The 19900-nt window shown below is 46.1% G+C and overlaps 1 long non-coding RNA gene across 1 annotated transcript in view; it reads left to right on the forward strand.

Annotated features, from left to right (window-relative positions):
- Window positions 1-2691: 2691 nt before the first annotated feature.
- LOC112551248 overlaps window positions 2692-19900 on the forward strand; it is a 27468-nt gene continuing 10259 nt past the window's right edge. Inside the window, exon 1 of the long non-coding RNA XR_003095491.1 lies at window positions 2692-3027. This is a non-coding gene — a long non-coding RNA (uncharacterized LOC112551248). The remainder of the gene's footprint in view (window positions 3028-19900) is intronic.

The following is a 19900-nucleotide window of genomic DNA, read 5'->3' on the forward strand; positions in this document are numbered from 1 at the left end:
CTTCCCCACAGCACCCACTCCCTTCCTCACAATGGGGGCCTTGGGGTGGGGGCAGCTGGTTGGGAGTGAAGGGCAGTTCTGGGTGGTAGTGGGTCAAGCATGAGGGGCACTAGCAGGGCCTGGGGGCTGCAGGTTTGGAGTAAGGGGCACCAGAAGGGCCAGGGGGCTGCAGATCATTAGTGAGGGGCACCACCAGGGCTGGGGGGCTGTGGCTTGGGAGTGAGAGGCAACAGAATGGGCAGGGGCAGGGCACAGATATGTCAGGGCTGCTTAGTGCCATAACGCAGTGGTGGGGGGACCTAGACCCATGTCCTGGTGAACAAAGGGGGCTGGGGGAGTTCTGAATTTCCATGAGGAAAAACCAAAAATCAAACACCAAAATTTATAGGTATTAAGAATTTATTTCATTATAGTGATTGAGGTACTGGTAGTCTTCCAAATTGCTTTAAAATTGTAAATATATCAATAAAACACTGTGTCCAACTGATACATACATATATAATGGTGTTTCATTTTAATTGTGGAAAAACACAGAGTTTGGGGGGTTTTAATCAGAGAATTGGCAATTTTTAAACAGAGAAAACCAGGATCCTTGCTGATGGCTCACACTGGCCCAAGGGTTCTTTGTACTGGGTATGGGGAAAATGAGCTGCCTGCTACTAGTTTTCTCTTTCTTTCCAGCCAATGCACCAAATGTAACATGTTTGTTGCTGGGGCAGCGAAGCCACCTTCACTGACCACTGCCTGGGCCCCACTTTGCTGTCCTCTTTGTCCCTTCAGGGTTCCAACCTGTTATCTTTCCTGCCATACCTTGATGTTATAGGTTGATAGGGAGGCTGCCCTAGAGGGTAAATGGAGTCTTGGATGGTAGACCCTTGTCTGGGCTGAGGTCCCCAGGTCTTGTCCCACTTTACTCTGGCTGAGTCCCTCAGCCTGGGATCCTCTGTCCTAGGAATGCAGGCTCCTGGGCCCCAGCTCTGGCCCTGGTGGGCTCTGGACTCCTCAGCCCCTGGCTCCATTCTCATGAGCTCTGGGCTTGCACCCCAGCCTTTGCCATCTTCTGTTTCCTCCCTCTGTCAGGCAGTAACAGTTTTTCTGCAGGGCATGGGATACTGCACCCACTCCCCGCCTCCACCAGTCACAGCCCCAGGAAGGAATCTACACTGAGGGGTCTCTGCTCTAACCTCATGGCCTCCAGTCTGCCCCTTTCAGCCACATGAACAAAAACCAAAAAACATGCACATCTTCTCCAAAACAAAGGGATATCCTCACAGGGTTAACCTTTGCCATCTAGAAGCCTTCCCCCAAAAGGCCTGAGGCACTTTTCTGTTTCTGCTCTGGATGCAAGGTTCCCTTCAACATCCCTGAAGCTCAGAGTCCTTCCCCTGGACCACCAGCCTGGCTCCCCTGGAGCTCTGCCTCCTGCAGCTTCTACAACCAGGCTGCCACCACTTGATCAGGCCTTGTGCTTATAACAAGTCTCTTCCTGGGTCACCTTGATAGGAGTTGCATTAGTGTGGGAGAGGGATAACTAGGCTGAAAAGTTCTGTTCAGGAAGGAAAATGCAAGGAGGCAATGGAGGCAAATTGGGTTCTACCCGGCTATGTTTTGGTGGCCAAACCCACCACTCATAGTAACCTACATATCAGTTCTTTTTTTAAATTATAGACAAGCACCTCCCACTGACAGACAGACATATCAAGAAACAGATTTCATAGAGGCTTGAAGACCAGTACAACTTTTAGTTGTGCTGTCAGGTCTCTGTTCTGTTTGTGCCCTGAGGCCAGAAGTGAGGTTAACTATGTGCTTCATCACTGATTATAGGGTTCAGTATACTGCAGACAGCCCTGCCAAAGACCAAAATCAGCACATTTTTCTTGTGGGAGTACTTTTGAAAGCAGCCATTAAATTCTTATGAACCAAACAACTTCCACCCCAGAATAGACCTATGGTCCACTTAGTTTGCTCTTCTGTCTCCAATATTAGACATTACTACATGATGAAGACAAAGGGAAAAATCCCCCAATTGCAGATAATTGTACATGATTGTGCTGGGCAGGAATAGCAATATTACCTTCTGGAGCCAGAAGATTGACAGGTCTAAGGACACCTCAGCTAGTGTTACTGAAGATATTCAGTCAAGTTCTGCTCTTCTTTATTCAAGTGTAAATCTGGAGTAATCTCACTGATTTCATTGGAGTTATTCCAGATTTGTGCTTGGGTAATTGAGATCAGCTTTTACACCTCTGTTCTTAACTATATACTTATCTAATACTTTCTTGACACAGCTATTTGTTTCAGTAGGGTGGTTGTCTCTCATTCTAAGACCAAACCCTCTGGAATGTCACCTGCAGCAGAATGAGCAATACTTTCTGTTTCATCCTCTTCCCTTGAAGGTGGAGAGGATTAGCACAGGAGTGAATGACAAGTTTGTCACAACCAAATTAAGTAGTGCCCATGTCACAAGCAAGTAAAACCATTCAAAACAGTTTCATTCTGCACTAGGTTAACTAAGGGTTAACAAATAATAGTAACAGGGTTTTTTTGCTGCGCATGTCAAAAAGAAATTTATAACTGCGACACCAACATGAAATAGAACTAAGCCTTCTGTGCTGTACATAAATCATTATAATTGGTCAAAGAAAACAAGGAGTAACCCTGTGATCATACCCTAGCAAAGACCACTAGATAATTGGCGATTCTAATTAAATTTATGACGTGGCGAAAAGCAATTGGCTAGTACACAAACAAAACCCCGCTGCATTTCCGTGAAGTCAGAGAGAGCGACTCCGTATACACCTGGAGACCTCTAACATAGGTGTTAGAGTAAACTGACAATTTGATCACTTGCCAGTTCGCCCCCCCCGCCCCGTCTTCGACCTTATCTCAGACGTAATCGACGACTGCTGGCCCGACCTTCTGCCCGACCACTTTTGCGAACTGACCTACTTTGCAGACCGACCTCATGAACTCTAAGCTGTAACTAACCAAGTATCTCTGACCTCCGTCTTTCACCACCTTGACGGCGTGAGTAAATAATCTTGCTTTGCAACCGATAAGCGTCCGCCTAATTAATTCCACTCCAAGCATCGCAAATACCCGCCTGACGGCCTTCTAAGGCCCCCGGACCGACCCTCTGCCGACCACTGCCCGGGTGGGAGTCAGGGGGAGCTGCTGGCCGGCTGCCCTGGGTCCCGACAAAGTCCACTTGACATTTAGCTATCCTAATTCAGCCCTAGTCATCACAGCTTGCAAACATCCTCCTCACCTTGTTGTTGAAGGGCTCCACTGTGCAGATTATTTACAGCCAGCTGCCCCCAACCACACAGGTCCTGCTTCGTAAATGTTACACAGCTTCCATAAATGCAACACAAGAGCATAGGCATTGCACAGATACCTCAGCCAGCTGGGTAAGAACTGAGTGAAAGGACCTGTGGAATCTTTGACTGTCTATAAACCACTGATAAGAGTTACTGTTCATTCTGAACCTCCCAAAAAACCCAGGTTTCATCTTGACAGCTCTCACAGAAATTAACTTAACTGCTTTATCTTAACAGCACCCTAAAACATGCACAATCCCTGTATGGCAGAACTGATGGATTTTATTAAAGTAAAAGAGAGAAAAATCTTGGAATCTGTAACTCCTGCAACAGTCATGACAAAAAATGCAACCTGAAGCATACTACACATTTACTGAATGTGGCACTTTCCTTCTGCAGATCTTAGGATGCTGTTCAAAAGACAACTCTCTTACCACTTGCTTGAGAATGTTGGAGGAAGAGTTGCACTCTATTTGGCACTGGTGAAGTCTCACCTGGAGTACTGTTTTGGGCCCCACACTTCAAGGGATGTCAATAGTTTGAAAAGAAACCAGCACAGAGCAGCAAAAATGATAAGGGGTGTGAGAAGCAAGACTTATGAGGAAAAGATAAAAGAACTAGGGGTATTTATTCTGGAGAAGAGAAGCCAAGATGGATTTGATAACAGTCTTCAAATAGCGGAAGGACAATTATAGAAATGATGGAGATGGGTTTTTCTCTGTGGCCGTAGGAAACAGGACTTACCAAGGCCCTCAAGCTTCATCAGGAAAAATGTAGATTGGTGATTAGGAGGAATTTTCTGAGTACAAGGGTGGTCAAGCATTGGAACAGGCTACCTAGAGAAACTATGGAATCTCCATCCTTGGAAATTTTCCTGAGCAGGTTAAACAGACACTTGGCTGGGATGGTCTACTCAGGGACCATCCTGCCTTGAGCAGGGAGCTGAACTAGGTGACCTTGTGAGGTCCCTTCCAGCCTTCCTTTCCTATGATCTTATGTGACTCTTTTAACAATGGAACAAATTGTCCCTGATGTTACTCCTTTAACCTTAATGGAGTTTCACAATGGATTCATTTGACCCACTGTTTGTTAAACATTTGGGGTACAGCATTTGAATTACTACCCTGAATTTAAAAAAAAATTATATAATTTTCCTCACATTCCCAGGGCTCACTTGGAATTGTTAAATTTAGCCTGTACCATCATCCAATAAAGTGTGACATCGTGGCTTAAAATGACCAAAAGGTTAGGGTTAGGTGTTTTTTGTTTATTTTGTTTCATTTTTTTAAACATATATGTCAGAAGTCTTCAGAAACAATAACTGTTGGATACTGGATAAACAGGGAGCAATTGTGTGATGGTCAGTCTTTTATATAAAATATTAACTTAATTATTTGTGCAGTTCAGGATGGATGTGTTCAAAGGATGTAAATTTCCCTTCTCTGTTGTAATAGATAGATTTATGTTTCTGCTTCTATAGCCACAAAGGGAAAAGCAGATTAGTGTAAGATATCACATTGCAGAAAATGAGTGTTTGTGATGCAATTACATCAGCAAACAGACAGGACCTTGAGAAGAAGTTATGCCAAGCCTGGCTTCTCACCCAGATGGGTTATGTACTTGCTGAACTACACATGTCCATGCCAATCTGCAGCACAGTCTGCTATTAATCCTCAGGATTTGATTTCCACACCTTACCAAGAAGCTTAAACAAATGCTATCTGTGATTTCAAATACATTTAGGAATGCTTTGCTATTAGGAACACTGGATATATTGTGCAGTATCTTGGGTTTTATGGTGATCAAGTCTGATAAGAAAGGGTACTAACTATTACAGGGCTTTGGGTGGTGAACTAAAGCATGTCCATTAAGAAGTAAAACCCTATTGTAAGGAATTCTTTTAGTCCTAGTTAGTTTTGCTGTCATTTCCTGAAATGGTATGAATTTCCGTTTGGAAATGGCTACAACAATTAATATCCTTGCCAGCCATTTGGCTTAAATAAACAGCTGTATTGATATACAGGGTTGCAAGGCCTCATTCCAGGTGTTTGCACATGTATCAACATGTGCAATTAATGCAACTGAATATACTACAGCTCAATTTGAGCAGGAGTAAACTAATCCCAGCATGACTGTCTACATATACATTTAAGCTCAGTAATTTACTGTGCTGCTGGATACCACTTATATCTGATGGAACTATCTGGCAACACAGTAAATTAGTCTGCTACAGCCTAATTACCGCTCATGTGTGGGCAGTGACATGTTACTGCACAGCAAATTAGGCTGCTGCACAGTAAAGCATTTCATGTAGACACGTCCACTTTCCCCCCATCAAAGTATGTATCTTGTTTGCTGTGTCCTAACCACTCTCAGTTATGTTCTGCAAATAAAAATGGGCTGGCCATACAAGAGGTTAAGGATTTATGATATGAAGGGAATAGCCCACCTTCTTTTTGTCTTGGTTCTTTTCATTCCAAACCCACGTTTCCTGAGCAGCATCTCAGTTTTCACTGTCATTTCCAACAGCTTCTCCTAAGCTATTTTAAGCAAGCCCTTTCTGCCTGCTGTTTATCTTCTTAAAAGAAATTCCTTAAACTGCCCTACCAAACCATGCAGCTTTTGGGAAACTAGAATAAAGCAGAAAATGAAATAACACAAAGGAAGGAAAGGCCCTAATTTGAGGGCAGCTGCCTCCTCCCCTCAGCTATTTAACTCAAGCGCTGCTAGCAGCATAGCCTCAGCAGCATTAAGCTCAGCACAGGCTGTGCAACTTTCTTGAAAAGTTGGGCGAAGCACTTGTTCAGTTGGCCCTTGATGAGCTCCATGTGGCTGTGACTATGCTACCAGTAGTACCTAAGCATGGGTAAATCTAGGAATTCAAAAAAGGGCAGGGGCATGAGGGAGATGCCACCAGGGTCACAGGGCAGGTTTCACCCTTCCCCAGAGCAAATGCATGGCAGCAGCTGCTGGGGGCTTTTTGGAGTACCTGAACCAGGTAGGAATCCCCTCTCCCATTGCTCTTGGCACCCCTTTCCCCCCTGTCCAATGCAGGTATCTTCCCCTCCCTTCCCATTCCCGTTTCCCACTCTAACAGGGGTTGCCAGTATGGGGGAATTCAGTAAACAGGGAGAGAGCAGGGACCAGGCAGCCCATGCAGCCACTCCCTGGAGCCCCCAGCTGGAGTGGGGCAGGAGTGATCCTGGGGCTTCCCCTTCCCCCAGGTCAGCTTGAAACAGCAGTGGCAAGGGAGTCTCTCTCCCTCCTCACCTGGTCCCTCTTTGGTTCCTCTGGGTGTCCTACACCAGCCCAGAGTTCCAGCCATACCTTGGAAATCACAGGGGACACAGGCATCTACAGCCATGGGGAAGTGGAGCCACTGGCATGTGACCTTCACTGTGGAAGTGAGGTGTGACCATGCCACTGCAACCCTCCTGGATTTACTCCTGTACCCAAGCTATATGATTTAAAACTAGGGCATCCTCAGGTATGTCTCCCTCAACTGCAGTTACAGGAGTGAAGGCAGTCTAGAGCCATCATCTTTTACATTGCCTTCTACAGTGCTGCCAAGAAGTAAGCAGGTTCTGCATGCCTTCAAATATGAGTTGACACAATGATTTATAGGGCGCTCGGGCACCTAAAGACAATCTAGGTGAAGTGAGAGTGAATTAAAGTGGTCTCAGCAAGAAGACAGGTACTCTAAGATCAGATGTACCAGAGTTGCTGGTAAGGACCTAGACTATTTTGTATCCAAGAATTTTATCTTGGAACTTTATTTTCTGCTCTTGTCACTTCATCTGTATCATGGTGATTAAGGTCAGAGGTTGGTATCTGCTGACTCCAGTGGTCATTGCTACTTCAGGAGACAAAGTAATTTGACTCCAGTGATAGCTGCAGTGCAGAAGTGCAGATTAATTCATTGCTCTGAAATGCACCAAATGAGTTTCAGGCTGGTGGATGTTCAGGTATGAATGAACAGCAGACAGTATCACTCAGTCTGGAAGAATTAGACTAGGTAGGGATTGATGCCACTGCAGTGGTGTTCCAGCAGCTTTACAATCAGTTGCTAGTACTGTGCTAGAGCATTTGTATGCTGCCTCTGGACCCTTCAAGTACATGTTAAACTACAAGAACCCATAATGTAGCTACCCTTAAAGTCCTGGGTAAGTGCTTACAGGCCGTCTGTCTCAGGTGTTCACTGGCTGACACCCAGCACCACTCCTTAAAATATCTACATTACATTTTTGCTGGTTTAGCATATGTGGAGCAGGTGAGCCAGGCTTCACTGCAGTCCATCCTGACAGTTGGAGGTAGTGGAAGCATGCTGCCTTGATCTCTTGCTTTTCAGTGCAGCTCAGTACTTGAGACATCACAAAAAGTTGGTGGGTATGGCATGGAAAAGAAATACTCAGGGACAGTGCTTCTCTTCAGAAGCTTTAGTTCACAGCTGCAGAAGGCGAGTCCTACCTCTTGAACTGAAGAAGAATCATCTTTCCCTTGGCAGAACTGCCAAAAGCATAGGAAAGAGTTCTGCCACTTGTATTTGTGACAGGACATCCCAAAACAGCACCATGTCTTAGTTAAGTCAGGATCTTCATTTTTTTCCAAACCTGTGATGGTGCCTAGGGACCATGCCAAGTGCAGGACCCAGTTACGCTAGGTAAAATACAAAGAATAGATGGTCCCTACTGAAGAACTTGAAGTTTAAAGAATGGTATAATATACAGGTGGAGTGAACGAGGCATTCAGGTCTAGCAAGGTCTGAGAAATGTGGGATGGCTGCTATCATAATTTGGAATTAATCTTTGTTTTTCGTTCTCTAATCTGGCTTTTATGGCTAACTGTTAAATGTATCTCATCAAGCTGCCTTTCAATATTGCTTGTTCATATTCTGGGTTTTGTCTGAAATAATCCCATTTGGATGATGTAAATATTTTGATTCCAGCCTTGATGTTGTAAACATTTGTTCTTGTTGTGCCCAGCAAGAGTTTATAAAGGCCCCTCTGTTTTAGTCAAGATAGAGAAGTGTCCCAGCAGGGTTACAAGTTCCCACATTGGCAGCATTTCAGAATTCCCCTGACAGCTTGTTTTCCTCTTCCTTCTTTGTGGACATGCTGTTCCCCCACTTTCTCCATCCCCTCAGGTTGGTTTTGCATATCACCTGCTTTCTTTGGTCAGCAATTGCTGTTTCCTGTCACAACTGTGACATCTTCAGCTGTCCCAAATGTAAGGAGGCAGAGGCCTGGCCATGGTTCCACAACCCCTCTGTGCTGGCAAACAGCTGGAGGGCCATGAGCATGCACATTCCTTGCACCAAACACACAGGGGTGGGCATGTTGTACCAGGTCATAGTCCAGTAAGACCTTTTAATACCCCACTCTCCCTGAGAGCCACTGCAATACCCTTCTCATGCCTGATCTGTTCTTGCTTTTTGCTCCTTGCCCTATGCTCCCTGCCCAATCTAATTGCTCTGCCTTCTGCTCCCTGCTCTGTCTGTCCCTGTGTTCCTTGCTCTCTCCCCAGTCTGCCATGTGCCACACACAGAGACCTCCTGTGCTACTTAAGTGCCACAAGCTCCTCACTTGCCTGCCAATCAGTAGGACAGCTCTTTGGGGCAGCTACATAATGATATACTATTTCTGCTTTCTTTTCCCAGAACAAACTTCTTTTTCCCCTGCAGTATTTTTAGCCTACTGTGTCATCATAGCTGTACCTCCAGAAAAGCAACGTCTTCCATGGCAGATGATACTTCTAATGGTGAATCTAATGAAATTCAGGGTATTGGTGTGGTTATGTTAATGGAACGTTTGTTCATTTACCTGAACTTTGCATAAGACAGGGCAGCTTGTGTTACAAAAAAAATAAAAAGGAAAGGTGGTTCCAAGCCAACAACTTCAGATGAAGATTAGATCTGAATTTTGGTATCTTTCTGAATGTCCAAATATAGATTCTGGTTCAGTTCTTCAAATAAAAATCCTTACTTGGGTAATAAAGCTTACTTTCTAATTGGATGCCTGAGGTATAAAAAAAAACCCCCAAAAACATAAACCCTGTTATCCTGAAATCGGCACTTGGATAACTAAGGATTCCTAACAGTGTCAGGGAAGAATTGAGAGATCTTTGCCAAAAGATAAGGGATTCTTCTCAAATATCCTGGCAAACTTTCCTGTTAACATAAATACCTCTGAGAGACTAAATAAAAAGCATTGTTTGCTCCTACATCCTTGTCGCTGTTAGTGAAGCTGGGGAAAGATATAAACAGTGAGCTAATTACTCAGGCAGTTTATGTTAAAGTCCTCTTAAGAGATCTGCTTAGCTTCAACAAATCAGAATGAAACTGGGAATTTAATACTGTCTTTTGACTTTGTGTTCAGGGCAACATGTCACATCTCAAAGATTTAAAACTGAAAAACATCACAAAGTTGTAGCTGACACTACTTCTGACTGGGCTACACGGGAATGAAAATTATTACAATGTGGACTTGCTTAGGGGAATTGCTTCTGGAATAAATAAGGAGGAACAGTGCCGTAGCAAAGGGTGGGGGGGCCATGAGCAGGGTGACTGCCCTGGGTGCCAAAGGGAAGGGGGTCCCAACAGGCACTGTCCAGCCAGAGCAGGGCATGGGATGGAGCTGCAAGCAGCTCATTTTGGGGGTGTGGGGATGGGGGAAGGGTGGCTCCTGCTGCTGCGTGCACTCCTGAGCAAGCATGTGGTGGGAGTGGTGCCCCCTGGATCTATGTATGGGGCAAGGGCGGGCTGCCGCTGCAGGATTTGCCCTGGGTGCCAAACTTTGTTGCTACGGCACTGAGGAAGAAGTTTTGTCTGCTAGTTAGGAGCAGCTCATTGCAATCCTGGCTTATTTTCTTGGCTCTGAGATGACATGCCTGTCACTTTCTTCAGCAAATACAAGCTGTTCTGAAGCCTGGGAGGGCAGGATCAAAATTTCCAGCTGTATTTCTGGTATTTGGGATTTGTTTCTTCTCCCCACAGGCTTTTACTTCCTTTATGACCGGAAAAGCTTAAGGAACACAAAAATGGATCAAAGCAATATGACACAGATAGAACACAAAGTGCTAGGGGGTACATGGCACAGTCCTCATTAAGCACTTTTATAGCAACTTTTTCATGCTGTTATGTGTTGATAGGGGGTTGCTTAGAGAATAATGGGTGGAGGTATCCTCTTAAGTAGGAGGCCAGTGCCTCTGCCAGAGCTTAAATAAAGGAGAGATTCCCCAGAGGCCTCAACTATCATCTCCAGCCAACTTAAAGCAGCTCATGTTGCACATACTGGAACATTCACCATAAATACCACACTAGTACACTGTCCTGTGTGGGGATCAGCCTAAGGAGACTGCAGAAAGCTGTAAGAGGGAAACCAGCCAAGTAAAGGAAAAGGACTGTGACATACACTATCTTTCCTGGCTGACTTCATATCTCTACATTCAAGGCAATATCTGGGTAGAAATATTGTTTCACTGAAAAAAATCATAAAACCTGGGAATAGTCCACTATGTGACCAAGCCACACACAAATTCTGTAACTATCTCCTTCTCAAAACCTACAGAAATTTGAGATTAGCCCTGGGAGCCAGGGATAGAATCCAGCTCCAGAATTTTGGTCTAGATCCACATTTTGAATAATACAAATTTGGTGGTACATAGATTGGGGGTGATGTAGTCCACAAGAGACAATGGCAAGAGTCACATCTGGATTCAGAATTCAAATACATGTAAATGTCCAAGGAAGGTTTGGATCTCTGCATTCCTTTTCTCAGGCTGCGCTTTGTTCAGAACCACAGGCAAATTTGGGTGCAGCTGGTAAGTACTGAAATAAAATGCCCTGGGTTTCAAAGGTGGTGAGTTCTTCCTATTTCTGTTAACACCTTAAATGGGTGCTCAGGCCTTCTGGAAATCAAGACATTTGGATTACTATTATTATTATTATTTATTTGTGTAACAGTAGTACATAGGACCCCTGTTATGGATCAGAATCTTTCTGTACTGGATGCTGTACAAACACATCAGCACAGGATTTGTGGTGTCTAAATAGGGGTTGAGTGGCCTGCCTTTACACAACTAAGTTTGAAAAATTTTGCTTTGCTAAATTGATTATGTAACTCAAGACCACCACTTTTTTGCACGTTTGTTTTGTCTGCAGACATCCTAGCAAACATGGCCAGTTCTTCCACTGTACATGTGTTCAACATTTCTGAACTAGCTTTGTTGTTTATCTGATACAGGCTGTATTCCTTGGAGGGCAGCAAGGGCATGTAGGAAGTTGATTGGCACTTCTGACCCCTGACTGGCCATTACTGGGACAAACTGAGGTCACTCCGGAGTTTGTGTTTTGATCCTGTGTTCCTTTAGGTTGGTGCTGAGTGGAGGGGATTAAGGGATTGTCTTTAGCACTCTGTGTGAGAGGTTCGTTGCCGGGTATAGCCTTGAAAAGAATGCCTGTCATTCCCACTGCCTAGTGTGGAAATTTCATAGGCTCATTGCATCAAGTGCTGTGATTGCCAAATAGCCTTAAAGCCAGAAGGAGCCTCAGACAGTGTATCTTTCCCATCTGGCTCCAGTATTTCTTTGAGAAGCATCACTTCAGAACACATTGGTTGTATATAATTCATAAGGCTGGATATACAGTTTACTGTAATACTTACCTTCTGATTGACTTTTCTCACCATCAATATTTTAGGTAATATTAATTTATATAGATTTGTATTTTGCTCTAAACTCCATTTTTATACTGTTCTAGTATGTATGAAAATACATACAAGGCTGTCTAGAGCACAGTGTTTGGAGGAAAGGCAACAAATCTGCAAACCTGCAAATACTAGGAGAGGAGAACTAACCTTACATAAGGCCCCTAATGTGCACTGTATTTTGCTTAAGCTAAGGGAAGACATGGTTCATATCTGAGAAGCTTTTCCTCTAGCAGGGAAGGATGGTCTGGCAGTTACTATATTACTAATTGCTTTTTGTAGCCCTCTGGGATAATATGGCTTCAGAATGTCACATCTCATTTGGCTCCTGGTTTCCTGCTTGGCAAGAAATCCCACTGATATTTCAAGAACCTCATTGTATCACTCGATGACATAGAACCACCTGGCTGCAGTTATAAAAAAACATTTGAAATGCAAATTCAACTGCAGTCTCTCTCTTTTGCCTTCTGATGCTGCTAATCTATCTCGTCTTCTATTTTTAGTCGTTTTACAACTTATCATGAGGTAATTTAATTGTGAATAATTTTATTTACCAGATAATTTTTCTGTGGAGATACTCTTATTAGTCTCAAGGATTTCTCACCCAGAAGGCATTCCATAACTGGATCCTAGTTCTATGGTAAGGCCTCTTCTATAGTTATTTTCTTTTCTACCATCAAAGATTATATCTGTTTGTTGTATGGACATCTCAGATTATTCTTTATCTGTACAGGCTTCCCAGGAAAGTAAGGGACATAAAGACTCTATGTCTGTGTGAAGCAGCTAGTATTTGCCTCGGATTCCAATTTGGCCAACTCAGGGGACAGTGATTTGATTCGGTGATTCGAATCACTGCCCCGAATCAATGTGGCCGAATCTGATTCGGAGATTCGGCTGCTGCTGAATCTCTGAATCTCCAAATCGGCCAGGCCAATCCCCTGATGGCGCTCCCAGCCTAGCAATGGCTGCCCTGCCCGCCCCAGCTCCCAGCACTTGGAAGGAAAAAAAAAGCCCCAACTCGCCAGGTGCTGCCAAGTGGGGGGGGCAATCCCCACTGCCCTCCACTATCCCATGCTGCGTGGGGGGCTTTTCACAAGCCCCCTGACCCCCCCCACTTCCCCAACCCCCCCATGGTTTCCCTGCCCACCCTAGCTCCAGCCCTTTAAGGAAAAAAAACGCCTGAACTCACCAGTTCCTGCCCGGCAGGGGGGTGATCCCCACTGCCCCGTGCCATGTGGGGGGCTCTTCACAAGCCCCACAAAGCCTTTAGGCCAGTGCAGGAGCTGGTGATTTTTGGGGATTTTTTTCATTTTATTTTTCTTAAAGCACCAGAGCTGGGGCAGACAGGGCAGCCATGGGGGTGCTGGAGGAGTGGGAGGGGGTCAGGGGGCTTGTGCAGAGCCCCCTATGCAGCGTGAGGCAGTGCAGGGCAGCAGGGATCACCTCCACCAGGCAGCACCCAGTGAGTTGGGGCTTTTTTTTTTTTCAAAGTGCCAGGAGCTGGGGCAGGCAGAGCAGCCATTGCTGGGTCTGGGAGAGTGGGTGAGGGATGGGGCCTGTGTGATTTGGCCCTGAGATCCCCTCACCCGGCCCTCCTCCCCCGCCCAGTACTTACCAGCTCTGAGTCCAGCTCCAGCTCCCTGATGCAGCCACTGGGGACTGCCCAAATCATCAAAGCTCTCCGAATCTTTTCTGAAGATTTGGAGAACTTTGAATCAATTCAGACCTTTTTATTGGTCCCCTGATTCAATTCGGATTTGGAGATTCAGCCACTGAATCAGGCCGAATCTGTTCCAAATTGAATCAGCACTCAAAGCTTTGCACAGCCCTAATAAAGCCTATTTATTTAAAGCCTTAATACCATTATTTTTTCTGATACTTTCCAGGATACTTTGAACAAGCCTTTGAAAAGAACAAAGACTCTAAAAGATAGAGGTTGCTATATTAAAACTAGCCTTATCATGTATCTGTGTTAGTGCTTCATACTACTGCTTACCATCATAGTAGCTGAGCACCCTTCATATGAAACATATTAGGCATAGCAAAACGACTTGTAGTCTTCAGAGGTCTTTGTGGCTTTCTCCCTTACTATAACATTGATGATAATTATTCCATTCAAATAGTTGGAAACAGACAATAAATGCTTATTATTGAAAGTCATGAAGAGATTAAATCAGTAGTCCTTGGAGAGACTTATCAAATGTTAATGCATCTGCACTGATTTTTGTTTTAACTTTTCATGGGAAATGTTCTGAATACAGGACTTACTTTGTGTCTTTTTTTAATTTTCCTGATCTGCCTTTGAATGGTAAGTGTGATCCTTCAATAAGGGGACATATTCTGTAATTGAAGGATTAATTTAATGGACCTTTGTATGAATATCAGTACATAAAGTAGGAATACCCCAGTTTATGACAATAAGCATATTTTTTCAAGTCCCTCCATATCTACCATGAAACTGCCACTTTGTAAATTCTTATGCAGAGAGGATACAGTAACAATCCTCATCATTATAAGATGGATTCTAATGTTATAAGAGCAAGAGCTACTTTAATGACATAAAGTGCAGAATCAAGCCTTAGCAGGATGTGGAATGATAGAGACTCTGCCTTCTTTCAGGGACAGAAAGCACCACCCTCACAGACTGACCTTTCTTTTTTGCAAAATTAGTTCACTAAGAAAACTAGCCCCAAGTACCCACTTAATGACCAGACCTGCTAAAAGTGGGTGCCAGAGAAATGAAACAGGCATGGCTGGGCTGATTAAATAGACCAAGGGACTTCTGAAAATTACCTCCATGTCTAATCTTACTGAGAGAGAAAGGGAAACAACATTACTTTTTTTTTTAAGGAAAATACAGTCCAAAACCACTGAAGAACCAGATTGCACCACAATGGAGAGACACTAACAAAAACAGCTTTTTAAAAAGTAAAAGCTTGGAAACCAAAATTTAATTCTGCCCAAGCCAAATGGCTCATCAAGCCAGTTTCTGTAGACATCAACATACAAGGGAATGTTGTGGCTGTTATTAAATCCAGCTGCTTTTGACTCCCCTTCCTGAATTACCAAGTGCCCAGCTGGGTCAAATGGCCTTCAGTACAGGTCTAGACCAGTACTCTGGAGCTATGATAAGATGCTATATCACTGCTATATCACCAAACCTACAACTTGGCACCCAGAGAGGTTGATTAGTTTTTCTGCTTATAATGTTGCTTTCATACCTGCTTAGAACAGAAGATATTTTCTGGAGGGAGAAACTTTGACCTGATACAACCCTTTTGCAACATTAGTTCTAGGTAACTTTTAAAGGAAATAGTAAATATTTCAGGAGCATCCTCAACAAACAGCTCCATTTTTTTGGGTAGAGGAGTGTGATATAACCCGTTCCCACCTACTGGCAATTGTTAAATGGTTCCATCTCAATCTGTTTCTTGGCCTTATATGTACTAGGCTTCATTGCTTACATTTTCCTGACAATATTGTACCCATTCTGTCCCATCAGCAGTGCAAGCCATGGGAGCACTAATGTAGTTTAGTTTAATTTAGCTATCACCATTTTTACTACCATGTTGAGCTGCTGCTCCCCACTGTTGCTACCAGAAGTGAAGGCAGGGCACTGTGGCACCTCATCTTTACATATGCTTCAGGGTGGGGGGGGCAACACTTTAATTAGAGAGGCTCTGAAGGCCAGATGACATGACCCCATGGGATAAATTTGGGCTGCAGGTCAGGGGTTGAGTACTAGGCCTGTGCAAAGTGGCAAATGTTTGAATTTATCTGATTTGGAGGGACAGTGATTTGATTCAACCTAATCAGATTTGGAGATCTGGTGCCAATTTGGAGATTCAGCCATAGACTATAATGGGGAATCACTTAAATACCTATAACTTAGTCATTTCTTTGCACATGTGGATGAAAACAGCAGAGACGGCAGACCCTTCTGAAGATATGAAACCTGTTGAGTTTCAAGGTAATAGGTGCAGGGGTTTCTGTGAAAGTGCCCCTCCAACAATTAAAAGCAAAATTCATATCACTTGTGTGTGTTCAGGGGTGTAGGTTGTAACTATGTTGGTCTAAGGACATAGGCAGACCAAGGTTCTTTGGATCAATCTGATATCTTTTATTAGACCAACTGAATAGTTGGAGAAAGATATGTTAGCAAGCTTCCAGGTTTAAAAACTCTTCATCAGGCTGAGGAAGCACTTGCAGTTGGTGTGTGCGCTCTTTCTGGATGGAATGAATAGTAAAGAAACCAGAGGCTGGGCTGCATGCAAGAAAGCCAGTCAGTAAAAATGTAAAATGAGGTGTCAGGGGGTGAGAAACAGGCTGGGAGGGCAGGGGGGAGCGGGAAGTAGCAGGTAAAAGTGGAGAGGTACCTGGGGAGTCAGATATCAGGTAGGTTATAGTGTGTCATAAATCCTTCAACCCCTCCAGCTGTCAGAATCCTGAGCCTCTTACTCTGGGTGTTCCTCGTGGTGAGCCTCTGGCCCTTCAACCCCACTTTGGGTCCTGGCCCCAGCATGGACCAGTTGAGGGTACCTCAGGTCAGATCGGAGCCCCCTGCCTGTTCTCACCCTCACAACTCCACTACAACCAGTAAGCCTCAGGCCTCTCAAAGATCTTATACATCTGGGCTTTCCCCAGCCAGGACTGTGCATGTGTGCAGTGGCTGGAGGTCATCAGACACCCCCTTCTGGCAAAGTGGGGGTCCCTGACTAGCCACAGAGCTAGCTTCCCACCAACTCTGGGCACGCCACCCACTTGTCTTTCCCGCCACGCCTTGTTGGTAATTAATTAGGTTGTTAAGTAAGGCAGGAGGCTGCCCACTGTACACCCCGATATGGGGGCGGGGGGGCTATCCACAGCTCTGTTCCACCCCTACGCTGCAGCCTAAGTCTCACAGGTGGCATCCCAGGCAGTTGGCTCAACTGTCCCCTTCGCCCATTAGCTGTGGCCCCTAATCATGGGACCTTCAGCTTCCGTAAACACTGGCCCCATCCCAGGCCAGTCAGGACCCCAAGCTTCTTTGCTCATCATGGGCATCCCTCGCAGTGGGCCCCCGGCCCTTTTGACCCTTCTGGTCCTGGCCTCAGCATTGGCCAGTCAAGTCCCTCGGTTGGGTTTAAACCTCCTGCCTGCACTTAGGGATTGGGGTCCCCTATTCCTGACTCAGGTGTTTCTGGAAGTGTGCCTGGCCCTGCAGAGTCACTCCCCCAGCAGGCTCAGGCGCCTCCTGAAGCTTACCTGGCCTACCCTGCTTTATGGTATGTGGTCACCCAAAGGTGAGGGCTGGGGTTAAGGTGCCCCTACCCACCTTTCACTGGGGTGATAACTGGCCTGGCATTTCCTGGGGGCTCCCACACCACTGAGAGCCCCACCAGGCCACTCATTCCCAGCAGGGTGCAGTTTTATGTCATACCCAGGACCAGGAGCCTCCAAACCATCCCCTACAGATCCTCCCTTACCTCCAGGATGTTCCAACCAGCCCTGCAGCCAGGCAATGTTATTGCCTGCCTGCCAGCAGCAAACTGCCCTGTTTATATAGGCAGCCATGGATCTAAAATGGCTACCACAATTAAGCATCTGCTGGCTACTTGGTTTGGCCCTTAAAGTGAAAGGCACCCACAGTGTCCTGCCACACCCCTACCCGCCTTTCACCAGGGAGGTTTGTGATCCTGGCATTTCCTGGGGCTGCTGCGCCACCAGCTGTCCAACCAGGTCTCCCTACCCTGGCAGGGGGCAGTTTTGGGTCATGCCCAGGACCTGGGACCTCCTCCTTCCCCATAGCCCCAGCTCACACCTCCAAGTTCATCCTGGCACAGAAGCTCAGCAGGGAGATGTTCTTCCCCTTCTGGCTGGTGATAAACTAAACTGCCACCTCCAGCTCTGAGAGCAGGGCATTAAATGGTTCTGCAAGCAAATAAAAAAAGCAAATAGATGTGGAGTTAGGAGGGTGGCACTCACTCCATCTGCATGTGGAGCTTGGGAACCCCCAGCAGTGGGAGATTCACCTTCAGGAACACCAGCTGCTCCACCAAACCACGATCCAAGGAGGTGTGGTGGGGTGTCACAACATCCCCAGCAATGCTGAACACCCTCTCACTTGGAACACTGGTGGGTGGACAGGACAGGTGTTCCCAGGTAACCATGGCCAGATCCTGCCATACCTGGCTGTGGGTTGGCCAAAAGTGGGTTGCCCAAAAGGCCAAGGGGTTGCAGTGCAGTGGCTCCATGGCCTTGGTGAGATAGGTAGCCACCAAGGCCTCTGCGCTACCTGCTGGATGGCGGTGTCTGGTGCCTCTGGACCCCAACATTGAAGCCATGCTCTTGTCCCACATTGGCAGTGGCTGTGATGGAGGACATGGTGCTTGGAGTGCTGGCACGGGAAAGTGGATCCCCCTCTCCCACGTCCCCATTCTGCCATTCTGCCTCCCTAACTCTGTTCACCAGCAACTCTGTCCAGTGATTGAGGGTTTTGCTGCTGCAGATGCTCCCCTTCACCCTTGAATTGCACATGCCCACCAGCATGTGGACCATACTGGACCGCAACAGATCCAGCCATTTTTTGATGCCCTCCTTCAGCCGCTTCACCCGTGCCTGCACTTCTGGTGGAAGTGGCTTGCCCCAGTCAGGAACAGTGATCCCCTGGAACTTCTCCATTTGATTCCCAAGTTCCCTCACTATGGGGATCACTTGGCTAAGGAGGGCATCACCAGCGCTGAGGCTCTCAGTGGCCTTGAGGAACGGCTTGAGAACCACCAAGATTTGAGAAATGGTATCCCACTCTGCTTTGTTAAGGGGGCCACTGATCCCAATCTCCCTGATCAAGGCCATCTCATGGATGGCCTTCTTTTGCTTGACTAGCCTTTTGAGCATCAGGTATGCGGAGTTCCACTGAGTGTCCACATCCTGCATGATTTTGTGCTGTGAGATGCTCAGGTCTGCTTGTTTGTCCTGCAGCATCTTCCCCCACTTGATGCTGTGGTGGAAGTAGCCCACAACCTTCCTGCATTTTTAAATGACCTGGCTGGTAGTGGTAGTGACAGCACCATCACTGGGAGACCCGTCCCCCTCCAAGGCATCCCTGACTATGAGGTACAAAGCTACCTGTGGCCCTGCCTTGCGCAGCTCCTCCCTCAAGTACTCACTGTATGCCTTATATAGGGAGGTCACCACTGTCCTGCTAAAGGTGGTGCATGCAGGCATTTGGTAGGATGGGGCCATGAGCACCATGAACCGCCTGAACCCTGGACGTTCAACAAAGAAGAAGGGCTGGCCATCCAGAGCAGTATATCTCTAATGCTCTGGGTGACCTTGCTCGCCTTGGGAACATGCCCCACTTTGTCTCTGGCTTTCCCCCACTGGTCCAGCATGGCCTGCCTCTGTTTCTTGGGGACAGGGGTTTGGAGCGAGAGGGGGACTTCTTTTTGGGCATGTTTCCACTGATGCCAGGCTGAGGAACAAAGGCAAGGGGGTGCTGCCTCCTGAGATGCAGCAGCATCACTGTGGTGGTGAAGTGTTTTTCATCCTTGCCCCGGCTGATCTGCTTTTGGCAGTGCTGGCACATAGCATACCTAGGATCATCTGCCACCTCAAAATGATCCCAAACTACACTACCTACCCACTTCTGGGTTGAGAGTGGGGATCCTGCCCTATCCCCCTCCTCACCAGGCATACCTCCTCTGCTCGCGCTTGTAGGGAGGCAGTTAGATGGGCCAAAGCTACCATGGAGCTAAGGATGGCATCCCAAGTAAAGGATAACAAGAAATTGTTTTTTAGATATATAGGGAGTAAAAGGAAGGCCCAGGGAGGAATAGGACCCCTACTAAATGGGCAGAAGCAATTGGTGACGGACAGGGGGGACAAGGCTGAACTCCT

This window comes from Alligator sinensis, unplaced genomic scaffold, assembly GCF_000455745.1.
Source record: "Alligator sinensis unplaced genomic scaffold, ASM45574v1 scaffold291_1, whole genome shotgun sequence".
Taxonomy (NCBI): domain Eukaryota; kingdom Metazoa; phylum Chordata; order Crocodylia; family Alligatoridae; genus Alligator; species Alligator sinensis.